Consider the following 17002-nt stretch of genomic DNA (forward strand, 5'->3'; position numbering starts at 1 on the left):
CTAAACCCAAAGAAATAAAGTTAGAGAAGATTGTACCAAACATTAAGCAAGAATCAAGAGGTAAAAATATGATGTTCTTCAAGTGTTCTTGGCCTTCAAAAGTCTTCAAAACTCCAGAGAGAATCTCCAAAAATCGGATGTCCAAGAGTCTCCAAAAGATGGGCACCAACCTTCCTCAAATAGCTCAAAAGAAGAATTTCCGAAACTACCCCTGCAGGAGGTTGCGCGACCAGCGTGCTGTTGCGCGGGTGGGTTGCGCGGGTGGTCCTTGGATGTAACATCTTTGAGGTTTTGGGCCTCCATAGCTTAGCCCACTTAGCCCAGATCGAATCCAATCACCTCCTAGCCCATTTTCTTCAAGTTTTTCTTCATTTTAACCCCAATTTGACCTCTCCAAATCCTCCAAAGCTCGTACACTCTCCCGATTAACAATCTACGCACGCTTGAATAAACTCCCGCATCTTGCAAATTTAAAGTTTATTTCTCTCCAAGCCTTCAAATAACCATCAAGCTCGCTCCATGCATCATCTCCACAATCACCAAGCCTAACATCATTTTTGTCTACCAAATCTCATCGCTTCCCATACGTCCCGAACACTCCCGCTCCGCTAGACCCGAAAACCTGCAATTATGCTCATAAGATTCGAAAGTACCCAAAATAGTCATAAAATAACAAAAGGGAAAATATGCATGGAAATTATCTAAATTATGAATGAAATATGCTAAAATAAACTATAAAATGAAGTAAACAAAACTAACTATTAAATCACCCCAAGCTTAAACCATACTTGTCCTCAAGTAAGACAAGACTAAAATGAACTTGGGATGAACTATCCTAGAGAAAATAAAAAGAATGGATAGAGCCGCAGAACCTGATCACCGTTAGTCAACAAGGTCATAATTGATCTTGCTATTACCTCACGAATTTTTCATCCGATGACAATGGTACCATAAACCATAGCCAGGACAACTCTTTTAGGTGAGTAAGGAGGGATGAGCAGTCGCAGCCTCAATGGAACATGCATACAATGAAGAATATCTATAGTAGGGAGAAAGCAGTTGGATGGGCTCGGGTGGAGCTCTTCTTTAAATGTACACTCCTCACGTTTGCCGGTTTCTCTCATGTGTAACTAGGTTTAATCGCTCGGGCACCGTTGTAGGAATCGGATCACTTGGTGTTGGCCCAAACCTCCCGTAGTATCTGACTCGACAGTCTCCCTAACATCACCAATTTGCGAAAACAACTCGATCTATATACAATAAAACATACCTAAATAATTGAATATCAAACGTTGGGTGACCAAAATATTGGAAAATTTGTTCAATAATTGAACCGGTCTCCCATCTAAGATAATTGCCGCTTGGATTTTTATTTTATTTTTTTTGTATTTTTTTTCTATTATTTTTTTGTTTTTGTTTTTTTTGGAGGTATCAATATGATAACACATACTTGAAGGTAATATACTAACAATCGGAATTTTTAACAAGAAAACCCTTTGACTCAAATTTTGGTTCCTAAAGTGTGTAAGTGGAACCGAAAGGGTAGTAATATAATCCGAATGGTCTCAACGAGAAAATGACCATGTGTGGAGCATAAAGATATAATGTAAGCTCCTCTTCAAATTTGTGATTTTTTTTTTCAAAAATAATGAAAATGTCCACATGAGGACTAAAAGACTTCTCCAAAATCCTAAGAAAATCGCAAAAAGATATGGTGATGTAAAGAGACCGGATATGGATTCTACTCGGGGACAAGCACTAGTGCTTCATCCTAACGGTTCAAACATGATCAAGTGTGATCCTCTCGGCGGTAGTGACCGCAAGGCTAAGACATCCATTGCTATAGTATATCCTACAGTCATTAGTATTGTATGCATAATTCTTCATGAAAACTACCTATCCATGATCACTTACCCCTTTAAGCTACCAGCATCTGATCCCAAGTATGAGATCCCAAACTGCAACTAATGGTCCAGGTTCGATGGGTGAGATAACAACAAGATCCTGGACCAATAATGATACAATAACTGTGAACTTATTCCATGGCATCCAGGGGTGAGAATAAACAGACAACAAAAATGCATGAATGTTAATGCCTAAGCTAAATGTTATGCAAAAATATAAAAGGTGAAAAAGAAAAAATAAAATTTTTTTTGGATTTTAAAAAAATGAATGAAAATTAGCTTAAATCTAAAATGTTATGCAACCTAATTAAAAATGCATGAAAAAAATATATAAAAGGAAAATGAAATGCCCCACCCCAAGCTTAAGAACAAGCATTGTCCTCAATGCTTAAGGTAAGGGCAAAAATGACCTAAATCGGAGGATTGGATGACGAGAGATGTTTGTGGCGGTGGTTTCGTGAAATTACGACCAGTAGAACTCCGACAATCTTGAATTTTCCGGCGAGGTGGGTGCTGGAAGGTTATATGAGAGGAATGGAGTGGGAGGTCAAGATGATTAAATGAGGAAGAAGGGAAGCTGAACATTTTAATCTATGGGTCAAAAAGGGTCAATTTCGGTCAAGAAAAGTCAAAAGGTCAACTCATTAAAACCTTTGGTCAACACTTGGTCAAATAATAGCCAAAAATAGCCCAAATTGCCCAGCACAGTGCGCGGGTCGCGCAGTGTAGCACGCGGGTCGCGCAGACCTTGCAGTTAAGTCTTAGGCCAATGTCGCTTCATCACACCTGGCCGCGCAACCCACCCGCGCAACAGCACGCGGGTCGCGCAACCTGCTGATACTGATCTTCATTTTCGCTTCATTTTTCTTCGTTTTTCACCCGTTCTTGCTTCGGACAGCCCCAAACACCTAGAAACTCTTGATTTCTTCAAAAAACAACTCTTTTGAATCCCAAAAACATCTTCAAAACTCATTTTGTTCAAATTAAAAACACGAAAACACAATGCTTTCCAAAAATGCCCTTCTTTACATTCTTTGGCGAGACGCCTCCAAACTTCACTTTAACGCTTTGGGGCTCTTGTGGTTGGTCTACCACTGGAGTTAGTTTCTCAATGGTAGTGGGTGACTCAACCTCTCCTTCGTTAACCCCTATTATTTCCTTTACAGTTTCATTGACAACATTCTTAATTTCTTCTTCCTCTTTGACAACTTCTTTTACTTCTACTTCTTCTTCCTCTTCTTCATATAACACTCTTGGGGCATCAAAAGTTTTCTCATCTTTAAATGGAATGCAACATGCGTTATGACATAGGCTCTCTTCAGATGGTAATTTGTATTGAGATTCCACTATACTCAATGATTGAGAAATTTGTGTTATTTGTTGCTCTAAGCTTTTGAGGCTAGCCTGAGTTGTTTCCTGGAAAATTTGGGTAGAAGTGGCAATGCTTTTCACAATGTCCTCTAAGGACATGCTTGGCGTTTCAGTTTGTTGAGGAGGGTAAGGATAGGGTTCTTGGAACAGTGGAGTTGGTTGGTAATGGTTATTTCCCCATGTTTGGTATGGGTTTTGGTAATGGTTATTTCCCCAAACTTGGTTGTTGTCCCACCATTGATCATGTTGAGGCTGATCATAACTCCATTGGTTTGACCGGTAGTAGCTTCCCTTATCTTCCACTTCTTCCCATTCTCCTTGTAAATATGGACACGTGTCGGAATGATGTCCATTTTGGGCACAAAAATCGCAAAGAAGAGGTGTGGGTTGCACACTTTGGTCACTTTCAATCACCATAACTAACTGAGCTAGCTCAGAAAGTTGGTCTTCGGTGCAAGTAGTATTCATTTCCGAACCATACTCTTTTTTTTTTAATTTATGGATTTTAAATTAGAGTACCTGCACAATGAGATCTAGGCATAGAGAAACAAACTGATTAAATCAAAACCAATCCCCGGCAACGGCGCCAAAAATTTGGTGGTTGTCGAGGCCAACACAAATAATAACCCTAAATATTACACACTAAAATAGTGTATAGTGGTAAAGGGATCGAATCCACGGAGATTGGTTCAATTTATAACTCTATGAAAAATCTCTTTGTAAAAATACTTGTAAAATGACAATAAAAATAAAATGGCGGGGGGGGGGGGGGGGGGGGGGTTGGTGTTTTGAAATACTTGAAACAAACTAGAATTAACTATGATTTAAATAGACAAATGCAACAAAAATGAGAGTTTGATGTAAAATCAATAAGGGAGAGATGGTTGACTTAAAGTTTCCTCACTTTGACTTTTGATGAACATATCATTAGAATCCAATGGTGCAATACTTTGATTTAAATCCTTAATTTGGCTATAGTAATCCAAGGAGCTTGAGATTACCTAGACTTTTCTTAATTGTTGAAATGGCTAGAGAAGCTCATAACAATTTCCTTAGTCAAAGTCACTAATTCCAAATAGCATGTAATTAGTGAAAGTCAACTACCATTAAGAACCAAAAAGTCACCAAATCCAAGAGGGGTCAAATGCTTTCACCACCATGTTGGAGGAAATGTTTTTATGATTGTGTGAAGCAAAAACAACACAAAAATCATTTGTTGCTTGCTAATTTGAGGATCCTTTACTTAATCAAGAAATTAGCCAACTAATCACCATAAACACATTTAAACTCATGAACTAAAACATACAAGTAGTGATAAGATGTTAAAACACAAAACATTCCCATAAAGATTTAAGAACATGTTCATGGATTCTTCAACATTCAACAAAAGTTCAAAGGATTAACCAAAAGTCAACCAAGATTAGTTTAGCCAAGCATGGCTAAACCCAAAGAAACAAAGTTAGAGAAGATTGTACCAAACATTAAGCAAGAATCAAGAGGTAAAAATATGATGTTCTTCAAGTGTTCTTGGCCTTCAAAAGTCTTCAAAACTCCAGAGAGAATCTCCAAAAATCGGATGTCCAAGAGTCTCCAAAAGATGGGCACCAACCTTCCTCAAATAGCTCAAAAGAAGAATTTCCGAAACTACCCCTGCAGGAGGTTGCGCGACCAGCGTGCTGTTGCGCGGGTGGGTTGCGCGGGTGGTCCTTGGATGTAACATCTTTGAGGTTTTGGGCCTCCATAGCTTAGCCCACTTAGCCTAGATCGAATCCAATCACCTCCTAGCCCATTTTCTTCAAGTTTTTCTTCATTTTAAGCCGAATTTGACCTCTCCAAATCCTCCAAAGCTCGTACACTCTCCCGATTAACAATCTACGCACGCTTGAATAAACTCCCGCATCTTGCAAATTTAAAGTTTATTTCTCTCCAAGCCTTCAAATAACCATCAAGCTCGCTCCATGCATCATCTACACAATCACCAAGCCTAACATCATTTTTGTCTACCAAATCTCATCGCTTCCCATACGTCCCGAACACTCCCGCTCCGCTAGACCCGAAAACCTGCAATTATGCTCACAAGATTCGAAAGTACCCAAAATAGTCATAAAATAACAAAAGGGAAAATATGCATGGAAATTATCTAAATTATGAATGAAATATGCTAAAATAAACTATAAAATGAAATAAACAAAACTAACTATCAAATCACCCCAAGCTTAAACCATACTTGTCCTCAAGTAAGACAAGACTAAAATGAACTTGGGATGAACTATCCTATAGAAAATAAAAAGAATGGATAGAGCCGCAGAACCTGATCACCGTTAGTCAACAAGGTCAGAATTGATCTTGCTATTACCTCACGAATTTTTCATCCGATGACAATGGTACCATAAACCATAGCCAGGACAACTCTTTTAGGTGAGTAAGGAGGGATGAGCAGTCGCAACCTCAATGGAACATGCATACAATGAAGAATATCTATAGTAGGGAGAAAGCAGTTGGATGGGCTCAGGTGGAGCTCTTCTTTAAATGTACACTCCTCACGTTTGCCGGTTTCTCTCATGTATAACTAGGTTTAATCGCTCGGGCACCGTTGTAGGAATCGGATCACTTGGTGTTGGCCCAAACCTCCCGTAGTATCTGACTCGACAGTCTCCCTAACATCACCAATTTGCGAAAACAACTCGATCTATATACAATAAAACATACCTAAATAATTGAATATCAAACGTTGGGTGACCAAAATATTGGAAAATTTGTTCAATAATTGAACCAGTCGCCCATCTAAGATAATTGCCGCTTGGATTTTTATTTTATTTTTTTTGTATTTTTTTTCTATTATTTTTTTGTTTTTGTTTTTTTTGGAGGTATCAATATGATAACACATACTTGAAGGTAATATACTAACAATCGGAATTTTTAACAAGAAAACCCTTTGACTCAAATTTTGGTTCCTAAAGTGTGTAAGTGGAACCGAAAGGGTAGTAATATAATCCGAATGGTCTCAGCGAGAAAATGACCATGTGTGGAGCATAAAGATATAATGTAAGCTCCTCTTCAAATTTGTGATTTTTTTTTTCAAAAATAATGAAAATGTCCACATGCGGACTAAAAGACTTCTCCAAAATCCTAAGAAAATCGCAAAAAGATATGGTGATGTAAAGAGACCGGATATGGATTCTACTCGGGGACAAGCACTAGTGCTTCATCCTAACGGTTCAAACATGATCAAGTGTGATCCTCTCGGCGGTAGTGACCGCAAGGCTAAGACATCCATTGCTATAGTATATCCTACAGTCATTAGTATTGTATGCATAATTCTTCATGAAAACTACCTGTCCATGATCACTTACCCCTTTAAGCTACCAGCATCTGATCCCAAGTATGAGATCCCAAACTGCAACTAATGGTCCAGGTTCGATGGGTGAGATAACAACAAGATCCTGGACCAATAATGATACAATAACTGTGAACTTATTCCATGGCATCCAGGGGTGAGAATAAACAGACAACAAAAATGCATGAATGTTAATGCCTAAGCTAAATGTTATGCAAAAATATAAAAGATGAAAAAGAAAAAATAAAATTTTTTTGGATTTTAAAAAAATGAATGAAAATTAGCTTAAATCTAAAATGTTATGCAACCTAATTAAAAATGCATGAAAAAAATATATAAAAGGAAAATGAAATGCCCCACCCCAAGCTTAAGAACAAGCATTGTCCTCAATGCTTAAGGTAAGGGCAAAAATGACCTAAATCGGAGGATTGGATGACGAGAGATGTTTGTGGCGGTGGTTTCGTGAAATTACGACCAGTAGAACTCCGACAATCTTGAATTTTCCGGCGAGGTGGGTGCTGGAAGGTTATATGAGAGGAATGGAGTGGGAGGTCAAGATGATTAAATGAGGTAGAAGGGAAGCTGAACATTTTAATCTATGGGTCACAAAGGGTCAATTTCGGTCAATGTTGGTCAAGAAAAGTCAAAAGGTCAACTCATTAAAACCTTTGGTCAACACTTGGTCAAATAATAGCCAAAAAATAGCCCAAATTGCCCAGCACAGTGCACGGGTCGCACAGTGTAGCACGCGGGTCGCGCAGACCTTGCAGTTAAGTCTTGGGCCAATGTCGCTTCATCACACCTGGCCGCGCAACCCACCCACGCAACAGCACACGGGTCGCGCAACCCGCTAATGCTGATCTTCATTTTCGCTTCATTTTTTTTCGTTTTTCACCCGTTCTTGCTTCGGACAGCCCCAAACACCTAGAAACTCTTGATTTCTTCAAAAAAACAACTCTTTTGAATCCCAAAAACATCTTCAAAACTCATTTTGTTCAAATTAAAAACACGAAAACACAATGCTTTCCAAAAATGCCCTTCTTTAACGTCTTTGGCGAGACGCCTCCAAACTTCACTTTAACACTTTGGGGCATCCAAATGGACAACATCTTGGACATTTGAATCAAAACCTTCATTAAATGGCTTCAATCGATGTCCATTAACCTTGCAAATTTGCCCCGTGTCTACATTTTTTAATTTCCATACCTCCATTGGGACTCTTTTCTTGTATTTGACTTTCTTTTTACAGGAGAACCATACCGGACTTAGACCTTTGATAATAGAAATCATCCAACCATATTCTCTCTCTTACTTGTTCCGTAAGGTGACCAACTCTTCCCTCTTTGACATGGTGGTTGAGTAGGTGACCGGTTGGGCGTCTTCTTTCTCGGGATAGGTAACCTTTGAAGAGTCCGACAAATTTATCGTTTGTGGCTCTTGTGGTTGGTCAACCACTGGAGTTAGTTTCTCAATGGTAGTGGGTGACTCAACCTTTCCTTCGTTAACCCCTATTACTTCCTTTACAGTTTCATTGACAACATTCTTAATTTCTTCTTCCTCTTTGACAACTTCTTTTACTTCTACTTCTTCTTCCTCTTCTTCATATAACACTCTTGGGGCATCAAAAGTTTTCTCATCTTTAAATGGAATGCAACATGCGTTATGACATAGGCTCTCTTCAGATGGTAATTTGTATTGAGATTCCACTATACTCAATGATTGAGAAATTTGTGTTATTTGTTGCTCTAAGCTTTTGAGGCTAGCCTGAGTTGTTTCCTGGAAAATTTGGGTAGAAGTGGCAATGCTTTTCACAATGTCCTCTAAGGACATGCTTGGCGTTTCAGTTTGTTGAGGAGGGTAAGGATAGGGTTCTTGGAACAGTGGAGTTGGTTGGTAATGGTTATTTCCCCATGTTTGGTATGGGTTTTGGTAATGGTTATTTCCCCAAACTTGGTTGTTGTCCCACCATTGATCATGTTGAGGCTGATCATAACTCCATTGGTTTGACCGGTAGTAGCTTCCCTTATCTTCCACTTCTTCCCATTCTCCTTGTAAATATGGACACGTGTCGGAATGATGTCCATTTTGGGCACAAAAATCGCAAAGAAGAGGTGTGGGTTGCACACTTTGGTCACTTTCAATCACCATAACTAACTGAGCTAGCTCAGAAAGTTGGTCTTCGGTGCAAGTAGTATTCATTTCCGAACCATACTCTTTTTTTTTAATTTCTGGATTTTAAATTAGAGTACCTGCACAATGAGATCTAGGCATAGAGAAACAAACTGATTAAATCAAAACCAATCCCCGGCAACGGCGCCAAAAATTTGGTGGTTGTCGAGGCCAACACAAATAATAACCCTAAATATTACACACTAAAATAGTGTATAGTGGTAAAGGGATCGAATCCACGGAGATTGGTTCAATTTATAACTCTATGAAAAATCTCTTTGTAAAAATACTTGTAAAATGACAATAAAAATAAAATGGGGGGGGGGGGGGGTTTGGTGTTTTGAAATACTTGAAACAAACTAGAATTAAGTATGATTTAAATAGACAAATGCAACAAAAATAAGAGTTTGATGTAAAATCAATAAGGGGAAGATGGTTGACTTAAAGTTTCCTCACTTTGACTTTTGATGAACATATCATTAGAATCCAATGGTGCAATACTTTGATTTAAATCCTTAATTTGGCTATAGTAATCCAAGGAGCTTGAGATTACCTAGACTTTTCTTAATTGTTGAAATGGCTAGAGAAGCTCATAACAATTCCTTAGTCAAAGTCACTAATTCCAAATAGCATGTAATTAGTGAAAGTCAACTAGCATTAAGAACCAAAAAGTCACCAAATCCAAGAGGGTCAAATGCTTTCACCACCATGTTGGAGGAAATGTTTTTATGATTGTGTGAAGCAAAAACAACACAAAAATCATTTGTTGCTTGCTAATTTGAGGATCCTTTACTTAATCAAGAAATTAGCCAACTAATCACCACAAACACATTTAAACTCATGAACTAAAACATACAAGTAGTGATAAGATGTTAAAACACAAAACATTCCCATAAAGATTTAAGAACATGTTCATGGATTCTTCAACATTCAACAAAAGTTCAAAGGATTAACCAAAAGTCAACCAAGATTAGTTTAGCCAAGCATGGCTAAACCCAAAGAAACAAAGTTAGAGAAGATTGTACCAAACATTAAGCAAGAATCAAGAGGTAAAAATATGATGTTCTTCAAGTGTTCTTGGCCTTCAAAAGTCTTCAAAACTCCAGAGAGAATCTCCAAAAATCGGATGTCCAAGAGTCTCCAAAAGATGGGCACCAACCTTCCTCAAATAGCTCAAAAGAAGAATTTTCGAAACTGCCCCTGTAGGAGGTTGCGCGACCCGCGTGCTGTTGCGCGGGTGGGTTGCGCGGGTGGTCCTTCGATATAACATCTTTGAGGTTTTGGGCCTCCATAGCTTAGCCCACTTAGCCCAGATCGAATCCAATCACCTCCTAGCCCATTTTCTTCAAGTTTTTCTTCATTTTAAGCCCAATTTGACCTCTCCAAATCCTCCAAAGCTCGTGCACTCTCCCGATTAACAATCTACGCACGCTTGAATAAACTCCCGCATCTTGCAAATTTAAAGTTTATTTCTCTCCAAGCCTTCAAATAACCATCAAGCTCGCTCCATGCATCATCTCCACAATCACCAAGCCTAACATCATTTTTGTCTACCAAATCTCATCGCTTCCCATACGTCCCGAACACTCCCGCTCCGCTAGACCCGAAAACCTGCAATTATGCTCACAAGATTCGAAAGTACCCAAAATAGTCATAAAATAACAAAAGGGAAAATATGCATGGAAATTATCTAAATTATGAATGAAATATGCTAAAATAAACTATAAAATGAAGTAAACAAAACTAACTATCAACCAACTATACTTATGGACCTGATGAATCGGGTCTGCAGACTGATGCTTGATCGCTCGGTCATTGTGTTTATATATGATATATTGGTGTATGCTAAGACCAGAGAGCAGCAAGAGGAGCATCTCCATGAGTTATTGGGAGTTCTGAGACGAGAGTGGCTAATGCCAATTTCCCGAAGTGCGAGTTTTGGTTACGAGAGGTTCAATTGCATGGACATCTCGTTAACCACGAGGGGATTTTGGTCGATTCGGCTAAGATCGAGGCAATTATGCAGTGGGAGGTTCAGAAATCTCCCTCGGATATTAGGAGCTCTTTGGGATTGGCAGGGTACTACCGGAGATTCATACAGGATTTCTATAAGATTTTGGTACCTCTCACTCGTCTGACGAGGAAGGAGGTGGTTTTCAGGTGCAGCCCATAGCAGCATACTGCATTCGAGACGCTGTGACAGTGACTTTGTGACACACCAGTGTTGACACTTCCTGAGGGAGTCGAGGATTTTGTGGTGTTTTGTGATGCATCAGTCACCAGGATCGGAGCAGTCCTGATGCAGAGAGGACTGGTGATAGCATATGCATCGCGACATCTAAAGTTGTAGGAGATGAGATACCCTACACACAATCTTGAGTTGGGAGTGGTAGTGTTCGCTCTTAAGATCTCGAGACATTACCTCTATGGGGTCCTCTGTACCAGAGACACAAAACACAAGAGTCCGAGACACATCATGGATCAACCTGTAACGCCCGTGTTTCTAGGCTAGGCATTAATATTTATGTAATAGTTTAGGTTAACCTTTGTAACTCGTTTTGAAATAATATAAATGTATTATTTGAGTATTATGTGTTTTATACTTAATTATTGTGACTTAATTGAATTAAGGATAAAATAAGCGTTAAAGTAAAATATTAGATAAACCCAATATCTATGAAGGAAGTTGTATTGGTCGTGACAAGGATTCCGGATATATAAAGAACGCCAAAATTCGAGTTATAACGAAGAAGTTATGACCTAGCGAAGTTTCGCGACATAACCGGTACGACACTGTGTGACGTAAATAGGGAATTTACGATAGAGTGATACTTAGCCTTAGTGATCTAAATGAAATTCGTAGAATACGTTTAATCGAGAGTGTGCATAAGTAGAACGTCTAAATCTGACATCGTATGAGGAAGTTATGATTTTTCTAAGTTTCGACTTAGCGGTATGCAGCCCAAAGTTCGAATATGAGTTCGAGTGATTTCTAGCCAAAATAATCTAAACAAGAATTGAAGATCTCGGTGATAGTAGTGCAACGGTAGAAAGACAGACGACAATGGACATCCGATGAAAGAGTTATGAATTTCTAAAGGAGTTTTCCTGTTCCAACCTACTAAAAATAATATAATAATAATAAAGTCAAAATTAGCCGATGGAGTCTAAATGAAAGTTATAGAGCATAATCTCACCTACGCGTGGATATAAAGAACATCGAAAACGGAGCTCATATGAGAAAGATATGAATTTATGATGTTCGGGGCATGAACTTCTACCCCTGTGTCAGAGCTCACGACGTGAACAGGTGATGGACGCCTTCTAGAGCAAGTAGCCTGATAACGAACACAAGGACCTATGCAGGATCGAGCTCACGACGTGAGCATTTAAGGTTCACGACGTGAACCCAGAAATTCGACCCTATAAATAGAAACCGAAGGGCACCTGGCCATGGTTGCTAATTCACTTACTCTCTCACTCTCTATACCCTCTCTAGCCCTCTTGAAGCACTCCCAAAGCCTCAGTATCATACGAAGACCCGAAGCCAGTCCCCAAGCTCCAAAGATACCAAGAAGAAAAGAGTTTTCGAGTAGAAGCTCTGCCCGTGTGAAGCCCGGTTTTTGGAAGATATATCGGTTTCATCGAAGAATATTACATTAAGAATCGTAGTGATGTCCGATCATCGTCTTATCAAGTGAGTGTATATTCATTTTCTTCTAACACATAGATACGAAGTATTCTCTATAAAATATGTGCTACTTGTTTATATATTATTTGTTTACTTGAAATAAGTGTTGAATGAATGTTTTATACACGATTTCTACTGTATATGTATTTTTATCTACATTTATGCTGGGTGAAACAGGGGTAGATAGTTGATGTGTGATTAAATAAAATGATGAGAGGCCTCGATGTTGTTGCTGATTCAGTCATCTAGCGGAGTTTAGATGACGACCACGAACTTTTCTAGACAGTCTAGTGGAATGCTGACAGGCTCGCCACCTGTAGGTGTTAATGAAATTGGGTGTTCATTTGTTGTACTTCATCCCCGACATTGTTTCCTTGTTTGAAATATATTGCTGAGGAACCCCCGAAGCATGTGTTGTCGCCCCGATGAAAATCATTATACTAGGTCTCTTGTGATAGTTGTTTTAGGGAGGTAAAGCGAGGATAACGGGAATGGGTAATTGGGTTATTGTTTTTTAATGAAATTAATAAATTTATTTATTGTGGGATGAAAAACCCTATATGCTCACTAGGCTCCCAAGCCTGACCCACTCAGTTTTCTTTGTATTACAGGTAGTGGCACCAAAGCATAAGTTGGATGACTTATCAACATTTCTTTAAGAAATGCTTTGATAAATTTTTATCGTATTTTGTTTTGGGAACAAATTCCGCAACTCTTTTAATCAAAGGATTACTCTGAATTATTTTAAAAGCGTAAATTAAATTGGTCTTTTTTTGCCATGAATTTGGGGATGTCATAGTTGGTATCAGAGCATTAGTTTAAGTGAACTAGGAATTTGTAGGGTTTCTAGACTTAAACTAAGAATGCTAAGTAAAGATTGTGAGATGAGTGTCTGTCATATTTTAGACACGAGCACTAGTTTATTTTAGGAAAGATGCCTAAAATGATTTTATGTGCTAAATGTTATATGCTTTCCATATATGATATTATTTGTTCAGATCTACGATTTGTTGCCAACCAGATCTGGTGACCTTATGTGTTTAGGACTCTAAGCGTATGACTACGGTATTAGAACTAGCATGTAAATGTTTTGGAGTGATAAGGATGATTTAATTATCTATCATGAATGAGGATCTAAATTCACCTTATTTGGTGTATAGATCAAATATGGCAAGAACCAGAAGTGGAGATGGAAACACAAACGGAAATAGGAATCGACCACCTGTGATTGAGCAAGTGGCTGTTGCAGCAGCAGCACCTGAGCCAATGACAATGGTTGGGGTACAAGCGATGATCCAAATGATGTTGGATTGTCAAATGGAAGAAACTAGACGTCTGTTTCAGCTGAATCTTGAAGAAATTTCAATGCCGCTTGAACAACCCGAGTTGAATGAAGGGCAGTCGGAAGGAAGTAACTTTAGTGGGATTATTGGTCAAGCCAACCCACCATTAGTTAGACAAAACAACCAAGAGGGCGGAAATGAAGGGCTTGGATGCAAGTGCAAAGACTTTTTAACTTGAAAACCATCTACCTTCACTGGAAAGGAGGATTCGATCGGAGTCATGGATTGGATCTCGGAAATGGAGCTAGCCTTCATGACATGTGGTTGCAGAGGAAAGTTGCAGACCACGTTCGTCGTACGTCAGTTCAAATGCAATACCGACTCGAGGGATTAATCATGTGCGACGAACCTCCATGTAATGTATTTAAATGAGTTTCCCTTTTCTTTTTCATTTATTTTGGTTTATTTTTATTATTTATTTTGGTTTATTTTTAAATTCAATTTTTTTCTTAAATAGACATATGCTCGGTTTTAATGTTTTTATATTTTTTTCGTTTTTTTATTATATTTGTTTTCTTTTTTTTTTTTTTGGTTTTTTTAATTATAATTTTTTTAATATCTTTACTATATACTTGAAGATTGTAGGGTTTTCTATTTTTATTGTTTATAGTGTTTTTTGTTTTGTTTTTTTTTAACTAAATATCCGTTTGAATTTTAATGTTAAATAATTATAAAATTTTAAATAAGAAGAATATTAAGGATCATAATATTTTCCATTCATAGTTTTTTTTTAATCATATTATTTTTCGATCATAAAATTTTGACTCATAGTATTTTGAATCATAATGATATTATGCATCATACATTTTTGGATCATTTTTATTTGGATCATAATAAATTGATTTAAATAAATTTTTTGTTCAATACAACATTTGGATCATTATAATTTTTGAATCATTTAATTTTGAATCATAAAAAATATAATAATTAAGAAGCATTAAATATTTGAATCAAAATATTTTTAAATAGTTAAGGATCATAAACATATTGAATCATAATATTTTTAAATCATAAATATTGTGAATCATCTATATTTACATAATATTGTGTTCAACATTTTTTAAAAAAACTTTTAATCTTTTAAAATCAAGTTTGGTATCAAAACAAACCTTATTTTTTAAAAATTCTTTCTACAAAGTCATTAGTATAGTGAGTAGAAGTATTCCTCAAATTTTTATAATTTATGGAGATTTTTTTCTGGGTTTTTTATAAATATAAAAAATAAAAAATATATTTTTATTTCAAATTTTCATAATTGTGCTCATTTTGTACAAAATTAAATTTTAAGAACTTCGGTTTTTTCAAATATTTAAAAAAAAATAGTTATGGATGAAAAACTAAGCGAGTGAAAAAAAATCCACCAACCAATAAGGGTTGGACACTTGTCATGTTGGGGGGTGGAGGCACGTGTCAACTCTAGGAGAGGCCACATGGCCGAATTTTCCTTTTCCGTTTCTTTTTTCTTTTATTTTTTTTTTGTTTCTTCTCACTTATACCCTCAAAACAATTAAACATCATTGGAAATTATCAAAATCTCGCAATTAATTATGAAAATATCATATCATCTTGCGAGATTTTGATGATATATCAAATCAAATTTTGGTCATTTATTTTTTTCAATTTTAAAGCCAAAAATTGTCCTGGCGGTTCCTACCATTTTTTGAGTTCCTACTTGATCATATATATATATATATATATATATATATATATATATATATATATATATATATATATATATATATATATATATATATATATATATATATATATATATATATATATATAAGTAGGTTCATGCGAAAACATAAATATCTTGCGAAAACGCGAAAACAGATTTTATCTTATAAAAATTAAACACATTACTATAAAAAAATAAATTTATTAGCAATAAATTAAAGATAATAAGTTACATTAGATTGTGTTATGATAATATAAATTTAAAAACGTTTTTAATAATTACTATTTTTTCACGTCCTTAACCATTTTTATATTCACGTTTTCATAATAAAAATTTCAAAAATCATACTTTGCTAATATGACACAATTTCTCATCTATTATCGACTATCATCAGGTATTTCATAATTTGGATGAATTATTGTCCAAAAAGATAATGTTGAGGTGGTACAATCTCATAGGTTTTTCTTGTTTTCGCGTTTTCGCAAATTATCTTGTTTCACCAGTGGTTGTTAGGTAATTTGCGTTGTCATGCACCGCCTCCTCTCATAAACATGTGAACCAATCGTATCCCAACCTCTTAAGAATTGACAAGCACCACCGGCTTCAGCGATTCCGGTGGTAGTTCAACAGCTTCAGATCCAAGTGCGGCAGATTTCATTCGTTCAATTCCATTTCTAGGCATGGGAGAATCCTCTGTGGTTGTGTTGTAATTTGCACCACCTGCAATCGCTCGCAAATCATATGGATCATCGTTGATCCCATGGAGAAAGATAAAGACCTAATTGAATAACAACTTTAGCTAATTCACACGTTGATGGCTTATGTTGACGCAGTTATGTGTTCCTGATAAGCGATTCACTTATCCGCTATTATCAAATTCAAGGTCATCTAGTTTCATCAATAATGGCATATTTCAGATTTCGTTTTTTGATTTATAATACATTTTATTGGCATCTTCATCTTCATCTTCATCTCTTTTTTTTTCAAAATTTCATATCATTTCACGATTTCCAATTTCCCAATTCCACTTTAATTACACTAGATTACTTATGATAAAGAAATGTTGTGTTCTTTATTAACATGTTTAATCCATGAATAATGTTACTATTCTGAAGGTTCATAGTCGGTTAAAATTGTAGGAGCAATTATGAAGTATGACTAATATGAATTGGATTGGTTGACTCTTACTAGATGAAAGTAGGCAAGTGGTTGTAACCACGTTTCATAGGTACTTCTCAGAGAACTAATATTGAACTGACCCGCATCAAGATCATCTCATGGATCGCTATCATGATTGATTCTTGAATAAAAGGTACTATCTTTGTATCCTTAATACCTGAGATACATAGTGGGACTAGAATGTAGGGAGTACTATGCTTTGATAATGGTCAAATTTTGTTTCATAACCAGGCAGTTATAAAATCCATTTTTAGTTATGGTGTGAACTATGCAAAAGGCTTATGTAGTCAAGATGAGAGTTGTTCCTCTTATGTGTTGAGAGTTAGACAT

Source organism: Lactuca sativa, chromosome 7 (genome assembly GCF_002870075.4).
Source record: "Lactuca sativa cultivar Salinas chromosome 7, Lsat_Salinas_v11, whole genome shotgun sequence".
Lineage (NCBI taxonomy): Eukaryota > Viridiplantae > Streptophyta > Magnoliopsida > Asterales > Asteraceae > Lactuca > Lactuca sativa.